Source organism: Vombatus ursinus, unplaced genomic scaffold, assembly GCF_900497805.2.
Source record: "Vombatus ursinus unplaced genomic scaffold, bare-nosed wombat genome assembly UNPS02004268.1, whole genome shotgun sequence".
Lineage (NCBI taxonomy): Eukaryota > Metazoa > Chordata > Mammalia > Diprotodontia > Vombatidae > Vombatus > Vombatus ursinus.
Genome location: NW_020944046.1, coordinates 417,350 through 425,677, shown reverse-complemented (window position 1 = coordinate 425,677; position 8,328 = coordinate 417,350).

Below are 8,328 nucleotides of genomic sequence, written 5' to 3'. Positions count from 1 at the left end.
TGTGTGTGTGTGTGTGTGTGTGTGTGTGTGTGTGTGTGTGTGTGTGTTTGCGTGTCACCATCAAGCATCTATGTCAGCCTGAGTTACTGACCACTGACGTGGACACATGATGGGACACACAGTGCTGCGGGTGGGGGTCACTCAGATCTTAGGATCATAGAACATCAGAGCTGAAAGGGACCTTAGCCTCATTTCATCCAACCCTCTCATTTGCATATGAGAAAACTGAGGCCCAAAGGGAGGAAATCATTTGTCCAACATCACATAGGGAGTAGGCAGCAGAGTCAACATTTGAACCCCAAACCTCTGACTCGAAATTACCCAAGTCAAGCTCAAGACTGGCCCTGCTCCTGGAGCCAAGGCAATGCATGACGGATGTGCCCTCCACTCTTGTTCGGTTGATCCTTAGGGCAGCGGAAAGGCCAGGGGTCTCTTTGCTTCCTTGCCCTTCTCTATTTTCTTCTGGGCAGTTAGAAGGACTCCCTGGCCACTCCCCTTGCCTTCTTCTTAGGAGCTCGTTGTCAATTCTTTGGAAGAAGTGGGCTGGACTCTAGTACCCCTGTTATCCAGTCACACCTCAAAGGCCTAAAGCCCCAGCCCCAGCCCCAGCCCCCCAGAGTCTCAATCCAGGGCTTTTGCCACTTACCATTGCCCATCTCCTGCTCAGCCTCTGCCGGGCTCCCACCAGAATCCTGACATTTCTTTTTACTAGAATGGAGCCCAAGGCTCCCAAACCACAGGCCCAGGCTCATCTCCTGGAACTCTTTAGCTTCAGAACAAGCAGCTTGCCTTAACCAGCTCCATGGAGCCACTGATACAGCATCCAAGCAGACAGAAGCTTTGCTTGTGTGCCACTTACCTGCTGTTACCGTTAGGCCCTCTGGAGGGCAGGAACAGGCTCACGTCCCTTGGGAGGCCCACTGCCTTCTGTTCAGTGGCAGGCCAGCCAGAAGGGAAAGGTCAGGGCATTCCTGGCCCTCTCTGCATAGCCAGCTGGGCTCCCCAGGTCTATACCTAGGGTATGCCCCAAAGGACCCACTCATTGGCCTTTTCTCAGCTTATTCAGTCCCTAAGGGGTATAATCAACGAATTCCTAAGTGAGCTTGGCCTCCTAGACTCAGCTGCCTTAGCAGCTGCCAAGGTTTCCTCAGCCCAGACAGCATAGCTGCTGAATTCTTTCAAACTTTCCAAGAATAAATAATCCCCATTTTGTTTAGCTTATTCATAATTATAAAGGTGTCATACTACCCTTTATGAGGCTAAGACAACATTCATCTTAAAATCTGGCAGAGATAACAACGAAATAGAGAACCAAAGACCAATTTCCCTAATCAGTAGTTTCAAAAACACTGGATAAATGCTAGCTGGTAGAATGCATCCATCCAGGGGCTTTTCTTCGTATATGGAGGGAACGCAAGAGGTCAGCCAGTCCAACTCCTTCATTCACAGTTGAGGAAACTGAGGCCCAGAGAGAGGAAGTCATCCAGCAAGTTGGGACCCTTCGGGGATGAACACGGCCCCATCTCTGGGGCTTCTCTTGTAGGTTTGAAGCTATAAGCAGCTGGGCACTGTGCCCCCTCCTGTACTTGTGATCATCTTCAGAAGGTTTTGAAAACCAAACCGACAGGGCCCTTGTGCCCAGCCAGGCCACTGCTGGCCTGCTCGGCTTTCTTTTGAGGGTCCCCTGGGTTCTTTTCCGCACAGTCAGCAGACCCCAAGTGCTTCAGAAAGCATCTGCTGCCTCCCCCTTTCCCCCTTCCCACATATATAATGTATGTATCTAACGTAACGGCTGTCTGTCGCTCATGCCATCCTCCTGCAGAAATAGAAAGGAGACAAAGCAAAATAAAAGGGTATGCGTGGGACGAGGGGACGGATGGAGAGGGCAGGAACAACTTCCTGAATGAGGTTAAATAGGGGACCGTGAGCTGCAAGGTAATGGGGAAGAGACTTTTCTGAGAGAACTGTTGTTAGCCAAGCCAAGCCAAGCCAGCATGGCACCTTTGGGGCCCCGTGGACACAGGACGTCACAGTCGGAAAGGCCCCTAGCACTTCAAAGCTCCAACTTGAGAGGGACCTTGGGCTATACGATGGCATAACATGAGAGACTATAATATATGACATGTCAGCCCTAGCCTAGAAGGGACCTTGGGCTGGAGAACATTAGATCTTGGAAATGATCTCATCCCACCCCCTCATGGTATAGAGAATGGAAGTGATGCCCATAAAGGAGAAAGGATTTGCCCAAGCTGGTGACAGGACAGGGGCCAGAAGCCAGGTGTCCTGGCTCTCAGGGGCACCCTTGCCAGTCCACTTAGCTTTGCCTCCCCTGGCTTTCTGAGAGACGCTGGATCTTGGAATCCCCATCTCATCAAGCAGAGGGAGCAAGGCCCAACCCCCGCCCCCCAGAGGAAGTAAAGTGCAACCAGCAGAGTAGCAAGGGGATAGAGTGAGGCCAAGGGAAGGGTGCAAGGAGCCCCAAGTGGCCGCCCTCTGGGAGAAGTGCTCAGTTCTCAGAGCCTCCAGGCCTTCAGTCTGGGGCCTGCACAGACTAGCTGTTATCTCCCATCCAAATGCACCCTGCTGGCCAAGCAGCCTCGCTCTTAGAGCAGGAAAGGAAGAAGGCAGAGGAGCCACAGCCAAGGGGTGCCCCTATTCCTTTTAGGGAGCTTTGAAATACTTTCTTTGCAAGACTTGGCATGGCCATTATCAGCTGGAGCCATTCCTTTGATGGCTAACCTCGGTCACTTCTCTCAGGCCCCGCTTGGCCTGTGGTTGGCTTTCTCTGGCCCTGTGGTTAGTGACTGCTCCGAGAAGGCACTGGGAAAGGAGTTAAATCCAGGCTCTGGTCATCTGCCTACAGTTGACCTTACGGCGCTTCAATCTCCACAGCCAGTCCTATGCTACCTTGGGCCATCAAATCTTGGAAAAGTCACCAAAGCTTTGACAATGAGCGCCTTGTCCCCTTTTAGAGTCTTCAGGGCCCTGTCGTTCACTCTCCCATGTACCCTCCCATCTTCCTCTTTGTGCCTCTGGCCTCCTCTCCATACCTGCAGCATAGTCCTGTCCTCTATCCGCTATGCTTTCTGTGACTGCACCCCCATTCTCTGGGGCCCCCACTATCCTTGCTCTCTCTGTACCTTCAGCTTTGGGTACCCACCAAATTTTCTGAACTCTCCCCTCACCCCCTGTACCCACACTCTCTTTATATCCTCTCTGCGACTCCCCCCAGTACTCTCTGGGCCCCCACTTCATTCTCTGGGCTGTCGTTCTCTGTGTTCACTACTTGCTGTCCCTCCATCCCTCTGTGCCCTCTCTGGCTCGCATGCCCACTCTCTCCAGATTCCCCACTCTGCACACAACCCCATTCTCCCAGCATTGCCCTCATCTCCATGGTCCTCTCTGAGTTGCCCTCCTAGAGGAGCCCTCTGCTTGCCTCCTTCCTGTGTTGCTGCTTGGGCTCTGGGCTTGGAGGCCTCTAAAGCCAGTCTGGGCTCCTGCCTCTCTGTCTGCCTCCCTGTCAGTCACCCCTGGGGTCCTAGTGAAGGTGCCTCCTCCTCCTGGCCTCTCTTACCCAGGTGCAGACCTGTCTGGCCCTATCTTACTCAGACTCCCTCCTGGCCCTTTCCCTCGAGGATCTGCGACATGCACCCACCTCCTTGGTGATCAGGAAGGCTGGCTAAGACCTCTTCAGCCAAACCTGCAGGCCTCAGCCTCCCCCAGCTGGCACCCAGAGTATGGCCTGGGCCTTTGGCAGCTGCCCTTCAGGATGGTGGCAAAAGGCCTGGAGCTGGAGATAGCAACATGAAAGTCCACCTGAGCCTTTCCTCCAGGCTTCCCATGGAAGGTTCCCGTGCAGGGACAGTATCCCTTTTGCAAAGAACAGTCTCCAGAGTGGATTGCACGATACTGTTACTGTTACTGCCCCTCTTTCTTCCTGTTCCCAGCCCAGCGGGGCCAGAAGTAAGAACAGTTCAAGTCAGAATTCAAAATCCCAGCTGCTGCAGCGGCATGAAGACAAATAGGACCAGTGAACTCTTGTTAAACTCCTTCTCCGGCCCAGCCTTTCCAACGCTTCCTGGCTGCCCACCTCTGAGCATCCAGGCTCAGCATTCTCCGAGCTCAAGACAGGCCCTTCAGGGGCCAGCTCTCCACTTGGAGAGCCCAGGGCCTGCAGAGTGTAGCATTGCCACCAGGGCCAAAAGCACTGTGCTGTTTGCAATCTAAGGGACGCCCGGGTTCAAGAGAGCCCGGCTAGAGCAGAATCCCCTCCCTCCCTGGCTGAAACAAGGCACCTTCTCTGTGACGCTCCACAACTCACAAGTTGGCATCTGATGGTCCCCTGCCACACCCCGCCACATGTAGCTCTGGAAGGGTTTGCCTCTCTCCTTCTCCACCACCACCACACACACACACACACACACACACACACACACATACACACACACACACACAGTAGGATAGGTGTGCAGAGACATCTGCCCCCCCTTCTCCTCCACAATTCTATTTACTCATTCTCATCCAGCCTTGCCAGCTCAGGAGCAGCCTCCTGCTTCCCTATCGGCCCTTGGGCCTGAGCATATCCCTCCTGGCTGACCAGGCTGGTCCGCCATTTTGTGGAGCAGAGAAGGGTGCAAACAGCTGGACAGAAACCTCAACCATCTTCTCACAGCCCTTTGGTCTTTTTCAATTTGCTCAGTTAACAAAGCTACAATATGATATACCTGAGAGCCCATAGTGTGGATTTGATTGTCATTTGCTGTTGGGGGGGGTGGGGGGGGAGGAGGGAGGGCAGGGAATGGAGGGAAGGGATTGGGTTGGGGGATGAGGTTTAAAGTTTAGCTGGCATACTTTAAGCCATCTGTACAGAGCCACATGGGGTGGGGTGGGGTGGGGTGGGGTGGGGTGGGAGGGTCAAGCCAAGTGTAAGAATTGAGTTGTATTTAGGATTCAATAGGATTTGGGGGTTGATTGAAATGCAAAAAGTATTTAACAAAGTACACTTTGCATAAAGACATTAATTTAACAGATGTTCTTTCTTCCTGTGATGAGACTCAAGTAGCATTCCATTTGGGCACAAACTCTCCAAGACCAGCCTGCGTGAGCACTGCATGGAGGTGTGGCCAGGGGTCCTCCAGCTTCCAGGCACCCATGGCCTCCATGCCGAGCGTGGCCGCTGGAGTGGCAAGTCGAAGGGCCTGCCTTTTTGTCTGCCTCCTCAAGGGAGATGGGCAAGCAGGAGATGGTGCCAGGATGGTGCGCTCTTGCCCTGGCATCAATTGCAGCTTGAAGACAGTGAGCCCAGCTTCCCTAAAAGCCGCTGCTGCTCAGCAGGGCACAATGCCCGTTCTTGATTTCTCATATGTGGCCAGCTCTTTGAAGCATCCCGGTCACCTCCTTGCACCAGTCAGCTTGTACAGAAACCATTTCTGTGGCCATTTTAAAAGGGGGGGGTGGGTGGAGATAAGGGCAGTAGGGAACCCCAGTACCATTAGCGAGGCTGGGGCTGTAAATTTAGTGTTAGAGACTGTAGCTTTGGAGAGTCAGTGCATGGTACCACACGTCCCATTCCTCAGTGACCTTGTTGGCAACTTCGGAAAAGCAAGGCTCCTTTTCTCGTGTCCCTCTCCCCTCCTCCCCCTTCTTTAGCCCCAGGCTGTCTCTGGCCATAAATTACAGATCTGAGACCAATCTATGTGGGCAAAAAACCAAAAAACATTGGGCAATGGCTCCTCGCTCCCATTGGCCTCTTCCCCAGGAACCCTGGGATCGAAGGCTCCGCTCCCCTTGATGGTAAAACCTTGGGCGAACTGAGCCGCCTCTCACCCTTTGATAAGATCGGAGGCCTGTGCGTAGTCCCCGGATGTCGTCCGTCTCAGCCCAGCCAGGCTATCAGACTTTTCTAAGAGCTACAGAGGATCAGCTTGGCCTCGGGTCCTTCACTGCCAGCTGTTAGGAAAGCAGAGGACCTTGGGGACAGGGGTGGGGGTGGGGTGGGGGGGCTGCTTTCTCTTTCCCAAACAGTCCTGCAACGTGATCGCAGGTTTGCTTTCAAACATAGCCATTAGGAGGGCCTGGCTGTCCCTTTGGGCCACCCCTTCTCTCTGTAGCAGACCCCTGGAGCTGGCCTCTTTCTGCCTCCTAGTGGCCAAAGGCCTCGGTCTCTCTGTTTCACTAGAGGATGAGGGGTGTCTTTGGCCAGGGGTCTTCAAGGTCTAGAGCAGCTCCCTCCATACAGACAGTGTTGCGTTCAGACACCCGTGGCCAAAAGATGGGCTCGAAGAATCAACATGCTGTGTTCTCCCCTGGAGGAGCAGCCAGAGCGTCGCTGGGATGCGGCCTTCCGCTCACAATGTCTGTTCTCCCTTGTTTTCTCATTTCCGTGTATATTGGCAAGGTGTGTGTAATGTCATTTTCCAAAAATAAAACTTGGTTTCCAGATTTCTGGCTGACAACCCCCATTTTTCATCACCGAGCCCCACCGAGTGGGGTACCACTCGGCTACCACCGAGTAGATAGTGGTATGTCAAGGCACTTGGGCAACCCTGAAGGCCAGCCAGCCTAACCCTCCACCCCTTCATGGAGGAAGATGCTGTGACCCCCGCCGAGCAAGGCGCTATGTTTGGCAGCCCCTAGGCTCCAGGTGTGCCCAGTGAGAGCCAGGCAGCGATTCAATGACTGTCTCTTTCCATGGTTAAGATGCTGACTCCCCACCAGAGCTGGCCATACCCACAGGAAGATTTTAAGGCTCCAAGAAGGCCCCCTGTACTCCCAGCTCTTCCTCCACCCTCCCCGGCCGCTGGCTGGGAGTTGCAATGCCCTTCCACAGAGCCAGGGCCTCCCTTCCCAAGGGAAAGCTCTGGCTTAAGCCCCATATGCCCCTAAGTTGGAGAGAGAGCCCAGGCCAACACCGACGCTCCCTCGTGTAGAGAGGGAGGGACTGACAGAAAAGCCTGTCCTTGGAACAAGAGTGGTTATTTTTTCAAGGGGGGGAGGATGGAGGGAACTTGCTGAGGGATTGCTCAGTACCTGAACCTGGGGCCAGGAAGAGGGAAAAGACCCAGACAAACTAGAAGGACACTGCCATTTTTCTCAAAGCTAGGACAGGGCGGGTGAGTGGCCCTGAATTCTGGGTTGGTAAACAAGGGGGGCTGCCTTGTACTCCCTGGAACGTGGTTTGTTCTTCTATGCCCAAGGTTTTGTCCTGGGCCTTGCTTTCCATCTCTCCCGGGGGCCCCAGGAATAAAAAGATGGTTGATGATGGGAGGGATCCTCCCCGTGTCATGACTGATGAAACCATGTGACAGGCAAGGCCATTTTGGAGTCAGAGCCCTGGCCGTGCTGTTGACTCCCTGGGCAGGTGGGGGCTCCTCTGTCTGTGCCTCGGTTTCTCCCTTTGTCACAGGAGAGGGTTGGACTCAGTGATCTCCAAGGTTCCTTCCCGCTCTGAGTTTCTTTGACTCCCAAGCTGCTCCCCTAGGCCAGAGCCTCCGCCCTTCCCCCATTGCCCTCTCTGCCTCCAGCTTCCTCTCCAATCTATCCTGATAGAATTTTCCAAAACTGCTGCTGTGGGGTGGAGGAGGGGATGGTTACTGCCCTGCTCCATGCTCCCCCATCCCAGAGCAGTGCTCCCCATGGCCTCCCACCGCCCAGAGGCCCCAGGCCGGCCAGGAGCTGGGTCCTCTTCATCTCAATTCAGAGGCTTCCCAATCTGCTTTCCAGAAATCATGGAGGTTACTGAGTCATTTCCCACAGCCCAGATATTCTACATCTGGGTTAGAAACATCACCTTCACAAATGCAGCCTGGAAGAGGCATGAGCGGACAACGGCTCTAATGAAAAAGAGGGGGAGAGAGGCCCAGCATGGTTAGGTGCCTGGCCCAAAGTCACATCGACTTAGATCACACACAGAAGTCTCCCCTTCTGGTCCCCCGGGGGGGCGGGGCACCTTTGCTTCTCTTTATGGAGGCCGCAGACAAGCCTTGCACACGCCAGTGGGGGACGAGAGCCCATCTAGAACCGGAGGCCTTAGGCTGGGAGTGGAAAGAGGGGGACACAGAAAGGCAGGAAGGAGGGCAGCTGAAAGCGACCTGGGAGGTCATTGAGATCAATCCCTTCATGTCATAGAAAAGAACAGAAAGAGTTGAAATGACTCAACTAAGGTCACACTGATAATAAGTGTCAGAGTCAGGAATACCCTGACAGAGAGAAGAAAGAAGGAAAGGAGGAGGGAAGGAGGAGGGGAGGGCAGGAGGGCTGAAAGGAGGGAGAGAGGAAGAGATGGAGGGCTGAGAGGAGGGAGAGAGGAAGAGATGGAGGGCTGAGAGG